This window comes from Hyla sarda, chromosome 5, assembly GCF_029499605.1.
Source record: "Hyla sarda isolate aHylSar1 chromosome 5, aHylSar1.hap1, whole genome shotgun sequence".
NCBI lineage: Eukaryota > Metazoa > Chordata > Amphibia > Anura > Hylidae > Hyla > Hyla sarda.
Window position 1 is genome coordinate 367,579,598 of NC_079193.1, and position 21,269 is coordinate 367,600,866.

General features: G+C 45.1%; 1 long non-coding RNA gene across 2 annotated transcripts in view; it reads right to left on the minus strand.

Annotated features, from left to right (window-relative positions):
- The window catches only part of LOC130274455 (uncharacterized), a 136,016-nt gene that overhangs the window by 33,643 nt on the left and 81,104 nt on the right, over positions 1-21,269 (minus strand). Inside the window, exon 3 of one of the 2 annotated variants that reach the window (XR_008844391.1) lies at positions 7,419-8,670. The exons of the other annotated variant lie outside the window; for it this stretch is intronic. This is a non-coding gene — a long non-coding RNA (uncharacterized LOC130274455). Of the gene's footprint in view, positions 1-7,418; positions 8,671-21,269 lie in introns of those variants that run through there. 2 annotated transcript variants of the gene reach the window in all.

Below are 21,269 nucleotides of genomic sequence, written 5' to 3' on the forward strand. Positions count from 1 at the left end.
ACACCCATTAAGAGGTCCTCTTATTCACACCAATTCATGTAATACCTCAGTAGTGGTCACACAATAATAAGCGGGACACCCATTAAGAGGTCCTCTTATTCAGACCAATTCATGTAATACCTCAGTAGTGGTCACACAATCATAAGCGGGACACCCATTAAGACGTCCTCTTATTCAGACCAATTCATGTAATACCTCAGTAGTGGCCACACAATAATAAGCGGGACACCCATTAAGAGGTCCTCTTATTCAGACCAATTCATGTAATACCTCAGTAGTGGCCACACAATATTAAGCGGCACACCCATTAAGAGGTCCTCTTATTCAGACCAATTCATGTAATACCTCAGTAGTGGTCACACAATAATAAGCGGCACACCCATTAAGAGGTCCTCTTATTCAGACCAATTCATGTAATACCTCAGTAGTGGCCACACAATAATAAGCGGCACACCCATTAAGAGGTCCTCTTATTCAGACCAATTCATGTAATACCTCAGTAGTGGTCACACAATAATAAGCGGGACACCCATTAAGAGGTCTTCTTATTCAGACCAATTCATGTAATACCTCAGTAGTGGCCACACAATAATAAGCGGCACACCCATTAAGAGGTCCTCTTATTCAGACCAATTCATGTAATACCTCAGTAGTGGTCACACAATAATAAGCGGCACACCCATTAAGAGGTCCTCTTATTCAGACCAATTCATGTAATACCTCAGTAGTGGCCACACAATAATAAGCGGCACACCCATTAAGAGGTCCTCTTATTCAGACCAATTCATGTAATACCTCAGTAGTGGCCACACAATAATAAGCGGGACACCCATTAAGAGGTCCTCTTATTCAGACCAATTCATGTAATACCTCAGTAGCGGTCACACAATAATAATAAGCGGCACACCCATTAAGAGGTCCTCTTATTCAGACCAATTCATGTAATACCTCAGTAGTGGTCACACAATAATAAGCGGCAAACCCATTAAGAGGTCCTCTTATTCAGACCAATTCATGTAATACCTCAGTAGTGGTCACACAATAATAAGCGGCACACCCATTAAGAGGTCCTCTTATTCAGACCAATTCATGTAATACCTCAGTAGTGGTCACACAATAATAAGCGGCACACCCATTAAGAGGTCCTCTTATTCAGACCAATTCATGTAATACCTCAGTAGTGGCCACACAATAATAAGCGGCAAACCCATTAAGAGGTCCTCTTATTCAGACCAATTCATGTAATACCTCAGTAGTGGCCACACAATAATAAGCGGCACACCCATTAAGAGGTCCTCTTATTCAGACCAATTCATGTAATACCTCAGTAGTGGCCACACAATAATAAGCGGCACACCCATTAAGAGGTCCTCTTATTCAGAACAATTCATGTAATACCTCAGTAATGGCCACACAATAATAAGCGGGACACCCATTAAGAGGTCCTCTTATTCAGACCAATTCATGTAATACCTCAGTAGTGGCCACACAATAATAAGCGGGACACCCATTAAGAGGTCCTCATATTCAGACCAATTCATGTAATACCTCAGTAGTGGCCACACAATAATAAGCGGGACACCCATTAAGAGATCCTCTTATTCAGACCGATTCATGTAATACCTCAGTAGTGGTCACACAATAATAAGCGGGACACCCATTAAGAGGTCCTCTTATTCAGACCTATTCATGTAATACCTCGGTAGTGGCCACACAATAATAAGCGGGACACCCATTAAGAGGTCCTCTTATTCAGACCAATTCATGTAATACCTCAGTAGTGGTCACACAATAATAAGCGGCACACCCATTAAGAGGTCCTCTTATTCAGACCAATTCATGTAATACCTCAGTAGTGGCCACACAATAATAAGCAGGACACCCATTAAGAGGTCCTCTTATTCAGACCAATTCATGTAATACCTCAGTAGTGGCCACACAATAATAAGCGGGACACCCATTAAGAGGTCCTCTTATTCAGACCAATTCATGTAATACCTCAGTAGTGGCCACACAATAATAAGCGGGACACCCATTAAGAGGTCCTCTTATTCAGACCAATTCATGTAATACCTCAGTAGTGGCCACACAATAATAAGCAGGACACCCATTAAGAGGTCCTCTTATTCAGACCAATTCATGTAATACCTCAGTAGTGGCCACACAATAATAAGCAGGACACCCATTAAGAGGTCCTCTTATTCAGACCAATTCATGTAATACCTCAGTAGTGGTCACACAATAATAAGCGGGACACCCATTAAGAGGTCCTCTTATTCAGACCAATTCATGTAATACCTCAGTAGTGGCCACACAATAATAAGCGGGACACCCATTAAGAGGTCCTCTTATTCAGACCAATTCATGTAATACCTCAGTAGTGGCCACACAATAATAAGCGGGACACCCATTAAGAGGTCCTCTTATTCAGACCAATTCATGTAATACCTCAGTAGTGGTCACACAATAATAAGCGGGACACCCATTAAGAGGTCCTCTTATTCAGACCAATTCATGTAATACCTCAGTAGTGGCAACACAATAATAAGCGGCACACCCATTAAGAGGTCCTCTTATTCAGACCAATTCATGTAATACCTCAGTAGTGGCAACACAATAATAAGCGGCACACCCATTAAGAGGTTCTCTTATTCAGACCAATTCATGTAATACCTCAGTAGTGGCCACACAATAATAAGCGGGACACCCATTAAGAGGTTCTCTTATTCAGACCAATTCATGTAATACCTCAGTAATGGCCACACAGTAATAAGCAGGACACCCATTAAGAGGTCCTCTTATTCAGACCAATTCATGTAATACCTCAGTAATGGCAACACAATAATAAGCGGGACACCCATTAAGAGGTTCTCTTATTCAGACCAATTCATGTAATACCTCAGTAGTGGTCACTCAATAATAAGCAGGACACCCATTAAGAGGTCCTCTTATTCAGACCAATTCATGTAATACCTCAGTAGTGGTCACACAATAATAAGCGGCACACCCATTAAGAGGTCCTCTTATTCAGAACAATTCATGTAATACCTCAGTAGTGGCCACACAATAATAAGCGGGACACCCATTAAGAGGTTCTCTTATTCAGACCAATTCATGTAATACCTCAGTAGTGGCCACACAATAATAAGCGGGACACCCATTAAGAGGTCCTCTTATTCAGACCAATTCATGTAATACCTCAGTAGTGGCCACACAATAATAAGCGGGACACCCATTAAGAGGTCCTCTTATTCACACCAATTCATGTAATACCTCAGTAGTGGTCACACAATAATAAGCGGGACACCCATTAAGAGGTCCTCTTATTCAGACCAATTCATGTAATACCTCAGTAGTGGTCACACAATCATAAGCGGGACACCCATTAAGACGTCCTCTTATTCAGACCAATTCATGTAATACCTCAGTAGTGGCCACACAATAATAAGCGGGACACCCATTAAGAGGTCCTCTTATTCAGACCAATTCATGTAATACCTCAGTAGTGGCCACACAATATTAAGCGGCACACCCATTAAGAGGTCCTCTTATTCAGACCAATTCATGTAATACCTCAGTAGTGGTCACACAATAATAAGCGGCACACCCATTAAGAGGTCCTCTTATTCAGACCAATTCATGTAATACCTCAGTAGTGGCCACACAATAATAAGCGGCACACCCATTAAGAGGTCCTCTTATTCAGACCAATTCATGTAATACCTCAGTAGTGGCCACACAATAATAAGCGGCACACCCATTAAGAGGTCCTCTTATTCAGACCAATTCATGTAATACCTCAGTAGTGGTCACACAATAATAAGCGGCACACCCATTAAGAGGTCCTCTTATTCAGACCAATTCATGTAATACCTCAGTAGTGGCCACACAATAATAAGCGGCACACCCATTAAGAGGTCCTCTTATTCAGACCAATTCATGTAATACCTCAGTAGTGGCCACACAATAATAAGCGGGACACCCATTAAGAGGTCTTCTTATTCAGACCAATTCATGTAATACCTCAGTAGTGGTCACACAATAATAAGCGGGACACCCATTAAGAGGTCCTCTTATTCAGACCAATTCATGTAATACCTCAGTAGCGGTCACACAATAATAATAAGCGGCACACCCAGTAAGAGGTCCTCTTATTCAGACCAATTCATGTAATACCTCAGTAGTGGTCACACAATAATAAGCGGCACACCCATTAAGAGGTCCTCTTATTCAGACCAATTCATGTAATACCTCAGTAGTGGCCACACAATAATAAGCGGCAAACCCATTAAGAGGTCCTCTTATTCAGACCAATTCATGTAATACCTCAGTAGTGGTCACACAATAATAAGCGGCACACCCATTAAGAGGTCCTCTTATTCAGACCAATTCATGTAATACCTCAGTAGCGGCCACACAATAATAAGCGGGACACCCATTAAGAGGTTCTCTTATTCAGACCAATTCATGTAATACCTCAGTAGTGCTCACACAATAATAAGCGGCACACCCATTAAGAGGTCCTCTTATTCAGACCAATTCATGTAATACCTCAGTAGTGGCCACACAATAATAAGCGGGACACCCATTAAGAGGTCCTCATATTCAGACCAATTCATGTAATACCTCAGTAGTGGCCACACAATAATAAGCGGGACACCCATTAAGAGGTCCTCTTATTCAGACCAATTCATGTAATACCTCAGTAGTGGCCACACAATAATAAGCGGGACACCCATTAAGAGGTCCTCTTATTCAGACCAATTCATGTAATACCTCAGTAGTGGTCACACAATAATAAGCGGCACACCCATTAAGAGGTCCTCTTATTCAGACCAATTCATGTAATACCTCAGTAGTGGTCACACAGTAATAAGCAGGACACCCATTAAGAGGTCCTCTTATTCAGACCAATTCATGTAATACCTCAGTAGTGGCCACACAATAATAAGCAGGACACCCATTAAGAGGTCCTCTTATTCAGACCAATTCATGTAATACCTCAGTAGTGGCCACACAATAATAAGCGGGACACCCATTAAGAGGTCCTCTTATTCAGACCAATTCATGTAATACCTCAGTAGTGGTCACACAATAATAAGCAGGACACCCATTAAGAGGTCCTCTTATTCAGACCAATTCATGTAATACCTCAGTAGTGGCCACACAATAATAAGCAGGACACCCATTAAGAGGTCCTCTTATTCAGACCAATTCATGTAATACCTCAGTAGTGGCCACACAATAATAAGCAGGACACCCATTAAGAGGTCCTCTTATTCAGACCAATTCATGTAATACCTCAGTAGTGGCCACACAATAATAAGCGGGACACCCATTAAGAGGTCCTCTTATTCAGACCAATTCATGTAATACCTCAGTAGTGGTCACACAATAATAAGCGGGACACCCATTAAGAGGTCCTCTTATTCAGACCAATTCATGTAATACCTCAGTAGTGGCCACACAATAATAAGCGGGACACCCATTAAGAGGTCCTCTTATTCAGACCAATTCATGTAATACCTCAGTAGTGGTCACACAATAATAAGCGGGACACCCATTAAGAGGTCCTCTTATTCAGACCAATTCATGTGCTAGTCAGATCCTGTCATTTTAATCCGTGTGGTACTTACACACATTTGTGTTTTGCACTCATCACCTTTCTCATTTTAAATATATCTTAATAAAAGTTATATTTTTATATTCCATTTTTTTGGGGGGGGTTTCTAGTTTAGGGTCCCCCTTTGGGGGTTTTCCCCTAAAGTTGTTGTCTGCTATGTCTCTATAGCCGTCCCCTCCACATAGACCGGCTCTATATATAACAATAAAGGTTATTTCCCGCAGACTGACAGTTTTATACAATGTCAGGATTAATTGGACTTTTTCTTAGTATTTTTTGTGTTGGACAATACATAGTGCGGCTGTGTAAGGATGGGGGCGGCAGGATTTCTCCCGGACTGGCTGCGATTATTCGGGTCGGCGCTGTTATCTCGCCGGCGCAGTCTCTCACCTCTATTCTCACATCTGATTGACGTCTCCTTTTAACTTATTTTTGGATGGTGTTTCATGTATTATGAAAGTGCTTCTGTACCCGGCCTCCTAATCTCCGCGCGGCAGCGGGCGCAGCTGGCTGCAGCCTCATTTTTTATGGGAGGTGTTTTTATCTCGCTCAGGTGTCTCGTGTAAAATACAGATACCTCCATTTTATTGGCTCGGCTGCATGGACTGAAGACGCTTATTTTCAGGCAATGATATGTTTATTCCAAACATAACAGGTTTAACATTTTCATCTATATATTGGATTTATATATATATATGTACAAAGATTCCAACCTGACATGTTACCTAATGTAATAAAGGATAAGACGCTGCTCATAAAACCGCACTTTATATGGGGGCCGCGCTGTTGAAGCTTTGTATGTGGCCATATGCAACAAATTTTAAAAGAGGGCACACTGCTGAAATCTTATATGGGGGGCACACTGCTGAAACCTTATATGGGGGGCACACTGCTGAAATCTTATATGGGGGGCACACTGCTGAAACCTTATATGGGGGGCACACTGCTGAAATCTTATATGGGGGGCACACTGCTGAAACCTTATATGGGGGGCACACTGCTGAAACCGTATATGGGGGGCACACTGCTGAAACCTTATATGGGGGGCACACTGCTGAAACCTTATATGGGGGGCACACTGCTGAAACCTTATATGGGGGGCACACTGCTGAAACCTTATATGGGGGGCACACTGCTGAAACCTTATATGGGGGGCACACTGCTGAAATCTTATATGGGGGGCACACTGCTGAAATCTTATATGGGGGGCACACTGCTGAAACCTTATATGGGGGGCACACTGCTGAAACCTTATATGGGGGCACACTGCTGAAACCTTATATGGGGGGCACACTGCTGAAACCTTATATGGGGGGCACACTGCTGAAACCTTATATGGGGGGCACACTGCTGAAACCTTATATGGGGGGCACACTGCTGAAACCTTATATGGGGGGCACACTGCTGAAATCTTATATGGGGGGCACACTGCTGAAACCTTATATGGGGGGCACACTGCTGAAACATTATATGGGGGCACACTGCTGAAACCTTATATGGAAGCACACTGCTGAAATCTTATATGGGGGGCACACTGCTGAAACCTTATATGGGGGGCACACTGCTGAAATCTTATATGGGGGGCACACTGCTGAAACCTTATATGGGGGGCACACTGCTGAAACCTTATATGGAAGCACACTGCTGAAATCTTATATGGAAGCACACTGCTGAAACCTTATATGGAAGCACACTGCTGAAACCTTATATGGGGGGCACACTGCTGAAACCTTATATGGGGGGCACACTGCTGAAACCTTATATGGGGACCCTCTGCTAAAGCCATATATGATGAACGTTTTTGAAACTTTATATGGGGGGCACATATTTAAAACCTTATATAGGGGCACTCTGCTGAAACCTTATATGGTGAACTGTCCTAAATCTTTATATGGGGGCACATCTGTTAAACCCTATATGGGGGCACACTACTGAAACCGTATATGGGAGCACACTACTGAAACCGTATATGGGGGCACACTGCTGAAATCTTATATGGGGGGCACACTGCTGAAACCTTATATGGGGGCACACTGCTGAAACCTTATATGGTGAACTGTCCTAAATCTTTATATGGGGGCACATCTGTTAAACCCTATATGGGGGCACACTACTGAAACCGTATATGGGGGCACACTGCTGAAATCTTATAGGGGGGCACACTGCTGAAACCTTGTATGGGGCACATACTTAAAGCCTTATATGAGAGCACACTGCTAAAACCATATATGGTGATTTGTTCCGAATCCTTATGTGGGGGTGCATTTTTAAACCCTTATATGGGAGCACACTAATGAAACCCTATATGGGGGAACACTGATGAAATCTTATATGAGGGTAAACTGCTGAAACCTTGTATGGGGCACAAGTTAAAACCTTTCATACGGGCAACGTCTGACAAGGCACAATTCCAATATGTTATATGGGGCACTCTTCAGGCTGGGGTATGGGGACACCACTGATGCACTATTTTTGGGCACTACAGACACACACATACATATTCCCGACCCCAGTATTGAAGGATATTGTTCCCTTACAGTACCAGCCATCACAAACTAGCGTTGACCTACTGTTGTGACCAGACTGATGATGTCACCATTCAGAATCCACTTGATGACATCACCACAGACCACGTTTTCTCTTATATTGCTATAATCTACTATGAAATGTAACAATCTGTGGAATAACAACGTGCACTTGCTCCAGTCCGTGCCGCACAAGCCGAGATCCGGTTCAGAATTTGCTGACTCCTTTAGAAATGCAGGTAACACGGGGGCCGCGGCTTCTTGCTGTCGCTATTTAATTCGCTCTGGTGATACGCATTCATTTAGGTGGACAGTATCTCCGCTCATTGTCTGTGGGCGCTCCCAGAAATCAATGCCCATTTACTTCCAGATCATTGATTAAAATGTTGACATCTTAGCCCAATTATATAGCTGCCCATCTGAAGCCCTTCACTCCGCTGACACCTCGGCATCTATATAGCAGCGGGGAGCGCGCCCATCCTCTCCGGGTACAAATCACAAAGGAAAGATCCTGCATTGTGGCTGCGGAGAAGAGGAAAGGGCTGAATTGTTACTATAAAGAGGCAAACGGTTATAGAGTAACAAATATAAAGTGTTCAAAAGAGGGATTTCCTATGGGGTTAAAGAGTACCTGTCACCAAATAAAACTTTTAATATAGTGTTCCTTGTGTAATTAGAAGAAACTTTCCCGTTCACTTGCTTTTAAAATTATCAACATAAATATGTTTAAAATGTAAAAGAAAAAACGGCCACAAGGTGGCTCTGTTCTAATCCTTGCCACAATTAGTACTGTGAGTTTGGTCTCCTCCCGGCCTGGCAGGAGTCCAAACTCAGGAAGTGCTTCTCTGCACTGAGCTTGATTGACAGCTGCACAGAAAGTGAAAGCTCCACAGACTCATGTGACGCTTGCTTTATGCGGGACCAATTATACTTTGTATAGCGAGGCCCCCCCGGAAAAAAAAAATTTGTGGGGCAAAATTGGGAAAAAATATTTTTTTTGTTTAGACGGGACTTATTGATCACTTTTTATTCCTTTTCCTAATATCTGATAAGTGATCAAATCCTGGACATAGCACAGCATTGATCAGTGTTATCAGCACTCCGCTTCTTAAGGGTGAACTCTACTGCTCCAGCGTTCTGAACATTTTGTTCCAAACGCTGGGTGCTAGCTGCAGGGGCCGTGACATCATGGCGGAGTTGAAATTTTGCAACATCTGGAGGGCCACAGTTTCAGACCACTGCTATAAATGACAAATTTTCAATTGCATTTTTATTGGCCGAGCAAAGTTCTGTACTAGTTTTACGTTGCTTTCCTTTATTTGTGGCAGGGGGAGCAATGTTCAGTAGCGGAGAAATCACCCTGCGGTGAGCGCGTCTGCACATTGTTCAGTCCGCGTTAGCAACTTTGTTGGCAGCGGAAACGGTGATAATGGAATGCAAATGAGAACGCCAATTGTTCACTTTGTGACCTCAAACTTTGAAAGCTCCGTCTTGTCTTTTTCATGTCCGCCAGAGCACAAACAATCGCTGATGGGAAGATCCACACTCAAAATGCTAAGGCATCGAGCGGTGCGCATTTGTTCCCATGAAGTACCTCATTTTTTTGTTTCTCTGTTAATAGATGAGAACATAACATTTGCAGTTCTAAGATGCAGTAAACAGGACAACTGCTCAGGGCCTCAATCTCTGAGGGACTTCTTAAAGGGGTACTCCGGCCCTAAGACATCTTTTCCCCTATCCAAAGGATAGGGGATAAGATGTCTGACCGCGGGGGTCTCCCGCAATCTTGGATTCGGCACCCACCTCTTTGAGCTGCACGGTGCGCTGCCAGCTCACAAACCGGGTGCCGACCACAGGGCCGGAGTATCGTGACGTCACAACTCCGCTCCCATGTGACGTCACCTCCTGCCTCCGCTATGCAAGTCTATGGGAGGGGGCGTGACGGCCGTCACGCCCCCTCCCATAGACTTGCAAAGCGGGGCAGGGGGTGACGTCACATGGGGGCGGAGTCGTGACATCACGATACTCCGACCCCGTGGCGTGCAGCTCAAAGAGGTGGGTGCCGAATGCAAGATTGCGGGGGTCCCCAGAGGCGGGACCCCTGTGGTCAGACATCTTATCCCCTATCATTTGGATAGGGGATAAGATATCTTAGGGCCGGACAGTGGCGTTGCGACCCAGGGGCGGGGGGTGCGGCCCGCACCGGGTGACACCAACCCAATGGGGTGACACCAAGACGCTCCGCAGCACCCCTCCCCTCCCCAGCTACACAGACACCCCCCTCATCTGTCCCCGACCGGCCTCCCATCCGTCAGCACCCCCCCCCCTGCGCTGTGTGTGCGGTGCGCCCGTCCGTCAGCAAACCCCCTCTTTCACCTTCACTGTGCGCCCGACCGTCATCACACCCCCCCCTCACCTTCACCAGCACTGTGCCCGTCCTCCGCTCCCACGTCTGCGCCGGCCTGACGTCACACCGCACGGCCGCGCAGGAGGACGTGAGTTACGTCACTCGCACGGCGCCCGGTGAGAAGGAGCGCTGCGCTGGATGGGTGAGTTTGTATGTCTGTCTCTCTGTCTCTATCTATGTTTGTGTGTGACTGTGTGTGTTTGTGTGACTCTCCTGAGTGTGTGTGTGTGACTCTGTGTGTGTGTGTGTTTGTGCGACTCTGTGTGTGTGTGACTGTGTGACTCTGTGTGTGTGTGTGTTTGTCTGTGAGTGTGTGTCTCTCTGACTGTGTGTGTGTGTGTGTTTGTCTCTCTGTGTTGTATGTGTTTTTTTTTTTTTGTGTGTGGGGGGGGGGGGGGGGGTATAACCAGCGATCTATTGTGGGGAAACTCTGACCCATTGTGGGGAACCTGCAAGGGAACCTGCGGCCTAATGTGGGGAAACTACTACCAAATGTGGGGAGTCTATGCTACCTTATGTGGGGAATCTGTGCTACCAAATGTGGGGAGTCTATGCTACCTTATGTGGGGAATCTGTGCTAGCTAATGTGGGGAAATTGCTACCTAATGTGGGGAATCTGTGCTACCAAATGTGGGGAGTCTATGCTACCTAATGTGGGGAATCTGTGCTACCAAATGTGGGGAGTCTATGCTACCTTATGTGGGGAATCTGTGCTAGCTAATGTGGGGAAATTGCTACCTAATGTGGGGAATCTGTGCTACCTAATGTGGGGAAATTGCTACCTAATGTGGGGTAACTGGTACCTACCTAATGTGGGGGAACTGGTACCAAATGTGGGGAATCTATGCTGCCTAATGTGAGGAATAGATGCTACCTAATGTGGGGAAACTGCGACCTACCTAATGTGGGGGCACTGCTGCCTACCTAATGCTCCCCCCTGGCAGTAGCACCCTCATCATCCACCAGCAACACCCCCCCCCCCCAGCAGCACCTCCATCAACATATCCTGATGGTGGATGATGGAGGTGCTCCTGCCAGGAGGATGATCCTGCCGATGGATGATGGGGGTGATACTGCCAGAGGGGATGGCCAGTAGCACCCTCATCATCCTCCAGCAACACCTCCCCAGTAGTAGCACCCCCATCATCCACTAGCAACACCACCAATACCCCCCTCCCGTGGTAATAGCATCAGCTAACGGATGTTGAGGGGTGTTACTTTGGTTGTGGTATTATATTCAGACGGTGCACTGTATGGCAACGTTATATTCAGAGGGCGCAGTGGGTGGTAGTATTATATTCAGAGGGTGCACTGTATGGCAACGTTATATTCAGAGGGCGCAGTTTGTGGTAGTATTATATTCAGAGGGCGCAGTTTGTGGTAGTATTATTAGAGATGAGCGAACTTACAGTAAATTCGATTCGTCACAAACTTCTCGGCTCGGCAGTTGATGACTTATCCTGCGTAAATTAGTTCAGCCTTCAGGTGCTCCGGTGGGCTGAAAAAGGTGGATACATTCCTAGGAAAGAGTCTCCTAGGTCTGTATCCACCTTTTCCAGCCCACGGGAGCACCTGAAAGCTGAACTAATTTATGCAGGAAAAGTCATCAACTGCCGAGCAGAGAAGTTTGTGACGAGTTGAATTTACTGTAGTTTGCTCATCTCTAAGTATTATATTCAGAGGGTGCAGTGGGTGGTAGTATTATATTCAGAGGGTACAGTATGTGGCAGATTTATATTCAGGGGTACAGTATGTGGCAGATTTATATTCAGAGGGTACAGTATGTGGCAGATTTATATTCATAGGGTACAGTATGTGGCAGATTTATATACAGAGGGTACAGTATGTGGCAGATTTATTTTCAGAGGGCGCAGTTTGTGGTAGTATTATATTCAGAGGGCGCAGTTTGTGGTAGTATTATATTCAGAGGGTATAGTGTGTGGCGGTATTATATTCAGGGGTACAGTATGTGGCAGATTTATATTCAGAGGGTACAGTATGTGTTGGTATTATATTCAGAGGGTACAGTGTATGGTAGTATTATATTCAGAGGGTACAGTGTATGGCGGTATTATATGCAGGGGTACAGTATGTGGCAGATTTATATTCAGAGTGTACAGTATGTGATAGTATTATATTCAGGGGTACAGTATGTGGCAGATTTATATTCAGAGGGTACAGTATGTGTTGGTATAATATTCAGAATGTACAGTGTGTGGTAGCTTTATATTCAGTGGGTATGGTGTATGGAAGGTTTATAATCAAAGAGTATAGTGTATAGTAGTATTATATTTAGAGGATACAGTGTCTGGCAGGTTTATAATAATAATTGTTTTCATATAGAGGATGAGAATGTGCTGACATAGTGAGGAGACATCTGGGCATCACATTCTACAGACAGAAGTTTTAGCTGGAACAAGTCCTGGCGGTATGTACCATCTGAATTAGATAAGGAAAGACTATATAGAGAAGACGTCACCGGTAGTCACTGATATCATTGTACATTCTCCTCTCTGTGTCCTGTAGTCACTTGTCCGTTCTACAGTTAGGTCAGTGAAACTACAACTCCCAGCATAACCTCACCACTGCTCAAAGGGGTACTCTACTGGAAAAAAAATGTTTTAATCAGCTGGTGCTACAAAGTTAAACAGATTTGTAAATTACTTCTATTTAAAAATCTTAATCCTTCCAGTACTTATTAGCTGCTGTATAAGCGATTCACAGGAAGTTATTTTCTTTTTTAATTTATTTTCTGTCTGACCACAGTGCTCTGTGCTGACACCTCTGTCCATGTCAAGAACTGTCCATAGTAGGAGCAAATCCCCATAGCAAACCTATCCTGCTCTGGACAGTTCCTGACATGGACAGAGGTGTCAGCAAATAGCACTGTGGTCAGACTGGAAAGAACTACACAACTTCCTGTGGAGCATACACCAGCTTATAAGTACTGTAAGTATTAAGATTTTAAATAGAAGTAATTAAAAAATCTGCTTAACTTTCTGGCACCAGTTGATATAAAAGTAAATGTTTTGCAGTGGAGTACCCCTTTAAGTAATTCTGGGAGCTGTATATTTCAATGGTGAAAACTTCTTTAACACTTTCCTATTCTGTGGCAACTGGTATATCTGATTATTATACTGGAATTTCTCACAATGCGCTACAACAGTGGTGTCTGTCACAACAGGCTAAAAACTTTCTTGGGGGAGGGGGTAGGTATGGGGGTGACACCATTTTCTACCGCACCGGGTGACACCAACCCTAGCAACGCCACTGGGGCCGGAGTATCCTAGCTGATTGCCGGGATGGGGGGGGGGGGGGGGATCCAACCGCTGGGGAACCCTGGTGATCACCGGGACAGGACCTGGCGCTCAGTGAGGAGCACATGCTGCAGAGGGCACGTGCTCTGTTAATTTCTATGGAAGCACCGAAAAAACCTGAATACAGCTCTTTGGTGCTCCTATAGAAATAAATGGAGCGCCGCCGAGGTCCCAAGGTGGAGATCGCGGAGGGGCCCAGTGGTCAAACCCCTCCCCCACCCCGAGGCGCGCAATCAGGGGGCACAGGGGGCACAGTGGGATGTCATGAGGGGGTGCGGCGTGACGTCACATCTCCAGTCCCGGATATCCTGCGCTTCCGAGACTGGAGCAGCACCTGGTGCTGCACAGAGATCTCAGGGGGGGGGGGGGGTCCCATTGCAGGACCCCAGCAATCACACATCTTATCCCTTATCCTTTGGATAGGGGATAAGATGTCTATGGGGGGAATACCCCTTTCATTTTTGCCGGATTACTCCTTTAAGGACAAGACAAGTGGAATTTACCATTGACCCCCTTTCTGCCCTAGAACAAGAGAATATACAGTAAAAGTAACCTCTTGACTGCCTTAGATTGCTGAAAAATATACAAAAGCTGTCCCGACATGCTTTGAGTTGTAGTTTTGCTACAGCTGGAGGCACACTGGTTGGGAAACACTGCCTTTGTGGCATACCGGTACCGTATTGCATACCGTACCTAGTGTAGAGGTCCCCAAAGTCAGAGTAACTACGCTCAGGTAGGATCCCCCAGGTGGGACAGCCCATAGTCGCCTATTCTCTACTCTAATTCTATGCTGTTAATACATGTTTATATTTAGTAATAATGTATATTTAATATAATGTATAGTACTTACCTTGTTTAGCGTCGTAGGACCTTCAGTTATGTGACCATGTTAATATCCTCTATAGTATGTTGGAGGACCTTTGGAGGTCCTTGGGTCACGTGTTGCCCACAATCCTTTGTAATGGTAATTGACACAAGTATGGACCAATTAGCATTAGTCCAGCCCCTGCCCATATAAGGGAGCTGTAGCCAATTATCGCTTTCTTGGGTTGCTGCTCTCGTGGATGCTGAACTAGCAGGACGGATCTGAGCAACTTGCAAAGACACGCTAGGCCTGAAAACCTACCGGCTTCAGCAGAAACTAAACCATGAGTTCTAAACTAATCCCCGCTAAAGCTAGCGTGACTACTGGACCGCAACTAAATCCCCTAAATCCAGTGGAATAGCGCATATTATCCTAAAGACTCTAAGTGCTAAAGTCCCAACCTTTGTCAATCTCCAAAAGAAAGCTTGCATGTATAGCAACTGTTCCGGTTATGAAGCTTGCATAAAATCTTCAGTAAAGGTTACAACTGTTTCAGCAATCTTTGCGGTTGTGGACATTCCATTATTATCTACCTCCCTATAGCTCTTGGGAAGGGTGGCGGTAGGACAAGCATTACAGAGGAGCCCCTCACCCTGGCATCGCGAATAGAAAGGGTTAACAAGCACCCTTTAGTCACCGCACAGCTACACTCCCCATACCCTACTCCCCCAGGCTATCACACCATACAGTCCAAATCTGTAATACAAATGACATACAAATTCATTAGGGTCTCCTCATTTTGCATGGTTTCCCACATAATAACAAGAACACCATTAAGTTCTTCATGGTTGAACAATTCCACATGTCACAGATCAATCACTTCCCCAGTGAACTTTTCAATGAATGCTTCTACTGTAGGCGGCGGTGGCGGTGGCGGGCCGTAAGTGCGATCTTATTCCAAAGCCAATTAACTTAGCAATATGTTCTGGAAGGAAAAACATCACCTGGAGGGATCGCAGGGAGAGCAAACAAACTCCGAAATCACATCCCATCGTGGGAAATAAAATAGAAATCATTAGAATTTATATGAAGAATGTTCATGGATGTGGAGAGCTGGTAGATAAGTGTGCGCAGGCCACGGAAGACGGAGCGAGGCCTAAAAACATAGGACAGGGATATTATATAGTAAAGCTCTGTTGTATTGTAAGACCATGCCGAAAATAATAAATTAAACTTCTTTTTTTTTTTTTTTTTTTTTTTTTGCTTATATAGTGCAGCATAGATAATTTCATAGATATCGTCAGTTGTTAGCCATACTGATTGCAATTCTATGACTGAAATTATTTCCTCATGCTGCCTTCATTTCCCATGGATCTTCTAGCTTTGCCAAAAGAGGTGGTGGAGTCTTATCACTGCACCTGGTCCTCTTATTTGGTTGCTGGTGCTGTCTGCTCGTCACTCTGCTAATCCAGTCTGCTTTGGCAGGCTTAAAAGGGTGCTCCACTGCCCCAGCATATGGAACATTTTGTTCCAAATGCTGGGTGCGGGCTACGAGGATCGTGATGTCACGACCATGCCCCTGTGATGTCACACCACACCCCCTCAATGCAAGTCTATTGGAGGGGGCGTGACAGCCACCACGCCCCCTCCAATAGACATGCATTGAGGGGGCGTGGCCTTTGTACTTACAAGGAATATAGACTACTAAGTCCATAATAGGGTGATATTATCTTTATAATTAAATGGGGTTTTCCAGTCTTTAAAGGGGTACTCCGGCACTAAGACATCTTATCCCCTATCCAAAGGATAGGGGATAAGATGTCAGATCGCCGGGGTCCCGCTGCTAGGGACCCCCGGGATCTACCAGGCAGCACCCACCTTTAGCGGCTTCCGGAACCGCTGGAGGTCCTCAGGCTGAGTCCATCTCGACCACGAGGACGGAGAATAGTGACGTCATGGCTCAGCCCCCGTGTGACATCACGCTCCACCCCCTCAATGCAAGTCTATTGGAGGGGCGTGACAGCTCCGTCCCCGTGATCGCCAGTAATCAGACCAGGAGCTAACACGCTCCGGGGACTGATTCTAACGGTGTGCGGCGGGACCCCCACGATCAGGCATCTTATCCCCTATCCTTTGGATGAGGGATAAGATGTCTTAGCGCTGGAGTACCTCTTTAAATCAACGTGCAAACAGAGTACAATACGTGCAGTAAAATGAGTCATTTATTAAAGGGGTTCTCCACCATAAGGTGATTTTAGTACGTACCTGTCAGACAGTAATGGACATGCTCAGGAAGGATCTGCACTTGTCTTGTGGCTAAATGGCCATGTTGTGAGATTACCATAACACTGTGGCTAGCTTTTTGTGAACTGGCTATTTCCTGTTGGAGTTTCCTTCTTCAACTACAAGTCCCACAATTCCTTGTTTGTAAGTGTGAGGTCACTTTCCTGCCTCCTGCAAATCAGCTACCCCACTGATTGAAACACAAATGAGCTGCATTCCATGCAATAGATCAGTGTTTTCTAGCCAGGGTGCCTCCGGCTGTTGCAAAAATACAATTAGTTACTGAACGATCTCCCTACCACCCAGCGCTCGCTCCACCCATTGAAGCAGGACAGGCTCCCTCTGAACACCTGACTAGTGATGTAATGTCTCGGGTCGCACTGCAACCTGGGAAAACCTGAGATGATACTCATTTTTAGTGTTGAGCGGCCTAGGCCATATTCAAATTTGCGATATTTCGTGAATATATGGATGAATATTCGTCATATATTCGCTAAATTCGCATATTTGTAATATTTGCGTTTATTTTCGCATATGCGAAAATTTGGATATGCGAAAATATGCATATGCGGAAATGTCACATGTGACAATTAGCATAAGCGGAAATTCGCATATACGAAAATTAGTATATGCAAATGCTCACATATGCGAAAATTCGCACGCCAGTTTCACACAGTAGTATTAGAGCCTTCTTTACACCACACAAACTGGAAGCAGAGAGGGATGATCACTGTGATGTGTACTGTGAAAAAAAAAAAAAAAACGAATATTCGCGAGCAACACTACTCATTTTGTACAATGTTAAAAAAACTAAAACTTTGGGGCAAAATCACAGAAGAATTGTGATAAAACCGTCACACACAGGTACAGACACTGTATTATGAACTACACTAACTTTACAGCACCTGTAGCATAGTCAAATAAACAAACAAAAAATCTCAGAATACCCCTTTAACCCCTTAAGGACAATGGACGTAATCCTACGCCCCCGTTTCCGAGTCCTTAAGGACCGAGGACGTAGGAGTACGTCCTGTCCATTCCCGGCCCCCCGCCGCTAGCCGGAGGGGAGCCGGGGCCGGATGCCTGCGGAAATCGTTCAGCAGGCATCGGGGCATATCGCCCAGGGGGGTCATTATGTCCCCCCATGTCGGCGATGGCCGTAGATCGCTGGACAATTCAGTTACTGGCTGATTCAGTTACTGGCTGGACAATTACTGGCTGATTGGGAACAGCCATAGCCAGCAGGGGTGAGGTGGCACTGGTGCCACCTCACGATCGCCCTGATTCGTCGGCCTGTTTCCCGGCCGACCAATCAGGGTGCCTGCTGCGGGTGTCACTCCCGCAACCCGCTCCGCCCCTCTTCCGGAGGACGTGAGCGGGTGCAGGAAGAAGACCCCAGGTGCTGGGGACCCCAATCCCCGGCGTCCCTGTTGGGATCGGGGCCCCAGGAGCGTCGGCGTCTGCGAGGGACTGACCTGCACGGCGGCGTGGAGCAGCAGCATGCTGGGAGTTGTGGTGGTCTGCCTCCTGCTGTTGCATAACTACAGCTCCCAGCATGCTCTTTTTGCATGCTGGGAGCTGTTGCTAAGCAACTCCCAGCATTCCCTTATGGGCATGCTGGGACTTATAGTTTTGCAACAGCTGGAGGCACATTTTTTCTATGGAAAAGTGTACCTTCACCTCTTGTATAACTACAACTCCCAGCTTGCACAATCAGCTAAAGTGCATGCTGGGAGTTGTAGTGGTGCTTCTGCTGGTTGCATAACTACAACTCCCAGCATGCCTGTTGGCTGTCGGTGACTGCTGAGAGTTGTAGTTTTGCAACAGCTGAAGGCACACTGAGTTAAGTAGCAAACCAGTGTGTCTCCAGCTGTTGCATAACTACAATCCCCAGCATCCCCAGCCAAAGTAGTATGCCTCCAGCTGTTGCATAACTACAAGACCCAGCATGCCCTTCCGTTGTCCGTACATGCTGGGGGTTGTAGCTTTTGCAACAGCTGAAGGCACACTGGTTGCAAAACACTGAGTTTGTTACCAAACTCGGTGTTTCACAACCAGTGTGCCTCCAGCTGTTGCAAAACTACAACTCCCAGCATGCACTGATAGACAGTACATGCTGGGAGTTGTAGTTTTGCAACAGCTGGATGTTTCTCCGCCCTCCCAATGTGAACGTACAGGGTACACTCACATGGGCGGAGGTTTACAGTAAGTGACTGTGTGACTGTACCCTAAAAACACTACACTACCAAAAAATAAAATTAAAAGTAAAAAACACTACATATACACATACCCCTATACAGCCCCCCTCCCCTCCCCAATAAAAATGAAAAACGTCTGGTACGCCACTGTTTCCAAAACGGAGCCTCCAGCTGTTGCAAAACAACTACTCCCAGTATTGCCGGACAGCCGTTGACTGTCCAGGCATGCTGGGAGTTTTGCAACAGCTGGAGGCACCCTGTTTGGGAATCACTGGCGTATAATACCCCTATGTCCACCCCTATGCAAGTCCCTAATTTAGGCCTCAAATGCGCATTTTTTTTTTACATATGCAAAAGTCATGAATCCCCTGTGGGCTATTAAGGTTCACATTACCCCTTGTTACGTTCCCCGAGGGGTCTAGTTTCCAAAATGGTATGCCATGTGGGGTTTTTTTTTGCTGTCCTGGCACCATAGGGGCTTCCTAAATGCAGCATGCCCCCAGAGCAAAATTTGCTTTCAAAAAACCAAATGTGACTCCTTCTCTTCTGAGACCTGTAGTGCGCCAGCAGAGCACTTTTCACCCCCCATATGGGGTGTTTTCTGAATCGGGAGAAATTGGGCTTCAAATTTTAGGGGTTATTTTCCGCTATTACCCTTTTTAAAAATGTAAACATTTTGGGAAATCAAGCATTTAAGGTAAATGTTTTTTTTTTTTTTTTTTACATATGCAAAAGTCGTGAAACACCTGTAGGGTATTAAGGTTCACTTTACCCCTTGTTACGTTCCCCGAGGGGTCTAGTTTCCAAAATGGTATGCCATGTGGGTTTTTTTTTGCTGTCCTGGCACCATAGGGGCTTCCTAAATGCAGCATGCCCCCAGAGCAAAATTTGCTTTCAAAAAACCAAATGTGACTCCTTCTCTTCTGAGACCTGTAGTGCGCCAGCAGAGCACTTTTCACCCCCATATGGGGTGTTTTCTGAATCGGGAGAAATTGGGCTTCAAATTTTAGGGGTTATTTTCCGCTATTTCCCTTTTTAAAAATGTAAACATTTTGGGAAATCAAGCATTTAAGGTAAATGTTTTTTTTTTTTTTTTTTACATATGCAAAAGTCGTGAAACACCTGTAGGGTATTAAGGTTCACTTTACCCCTTGTTACGTTCCCCGAGGGGTCTAGTTTCCAAAATGGTATGCCATGTGTTTTTTTTTTGCTGTTCTGGCACCATAGGGGCTTCCTAAATGCGGCATGCCCCCAGAGCAAAATTTGCTTTCAAAAAGCCAAATGTGACTCCTTCTCTTCTGAGACCTGTAGTGCGCCAGCAGAGCAATTTTCACCCGTGTTTTCTGAATCGGGAGAAATTGGGCTTCAAATTTTGGGGGGTATTTTCTGCTATTATCCTTTTTAAAAAAGTAAAATTTTTGGGAAACCAAGCATTTTAGGTAAAAATTTTTTTTTTTTTACATATGCAAAAGTCGTGAATCACCTGTGGGGTATTAAGGTTCACTTTACCCCTTGTTACGTTCCCGAGGGGTCTAGTTTCCAAAATGGTATGCCATGTGTTTTTTTTTTTTTGCTGTCCTGGCACCATAGGGGCTTCCTAAAGGTGACATGCCCCCCAAAAACCATTTGTCGCTCCTTCCCTTCTGAGCCCTCTACTGCGCCCGCCGAACAATTAACATAGACATATGAGGTATGTGCTTACTCGAGAGAAATTGGGTTTCAAATACAAGAAAAAATGTTCTCCTTTTTACCCCTTGCAAAAATTCAAAAATTGGGTCTACAAGAACATGCGAGTGTAAAAAATGAAGATTTTGAATTTTCTCCTTCACTTTGCTGCTGTTCCTGTGAAACACCTAAAGCGTTAAAACACTTATCGAATGTCATTTTGAATACTTTGGGGGGTGTAGTTTTTATAATGGGGTCTTTTATGGGGTATTTCTAATATGAAGACCCTTCAAAACCACTTCAAACCTGAACTGGTCCATGAAAAATAGCGAGTTTGAAAATTTTGTGAAAAATTTCAAAATTGTTGCTGAACTTTGAAGCCCTCTGGTGTTTTCCAAAAGTAAAAACTCATAAATTTTATGATGCAAACATAAAGTAGACATATT